The sequence below is a fragment of the Pteropus medius genome, unplaced genomic scaffold, assembly GCF_902729225.1.
Source record: "Pteropus medius unplaced genomic scaffold, Ma_sr-lr_union100, whole genome shotgun sequence".
In the NCBI taxonomy this organism is placed as follows: domain Eukaryota; kingdom Metazoa; phylum Chordata; class Mammalia; order Chiroptera; family Pteropodidae; genus Pteropus; species Pteropus medius.
The window spans coordinates 2,191,963-2,192,404 of NW_024352784.1; positions in this window are offsets into that span (position 1 = coordinate 2,191,963).

The following is a 442-nucleotide window of genomic DNA, read 5'->3' on the forward strand; positions in this document are numbered from 1 at the left end:
AAAAAAAACTAGAACGGAAAGAACAAATGAAGCCTAAAGTCAGCATATAGAAAGAAATAATCAAACTTAGAGCAGAAATAAGTGAAATTGAAAACAAAAAAATAGAAAAAATAAATGCAACAAAGAGCTGGTTCTTTGAGAAAGTTAATAAAATTAACAAACCCCTGGCTAGACTCACTAAAGAAAAAAGAGAAAGGACACAAATAAACAAAATCAGGATGAAAGAGGGGAAATTGTGACAGACAACACAGAAATACAAAGGATCATACAAGAATACTATTAAAAAGTATATATCACCAAATTTAATAACTTATAAGAAATGAACCAGTACTTCAAAAAATACGATCTTTCTAGACTGAATCAAGAAGAACTGGAAAATCTAAATAGATCAATCAGCAGTATAGAAATTGAAACAATTATCAAAAACCTACCAGGACCAGGT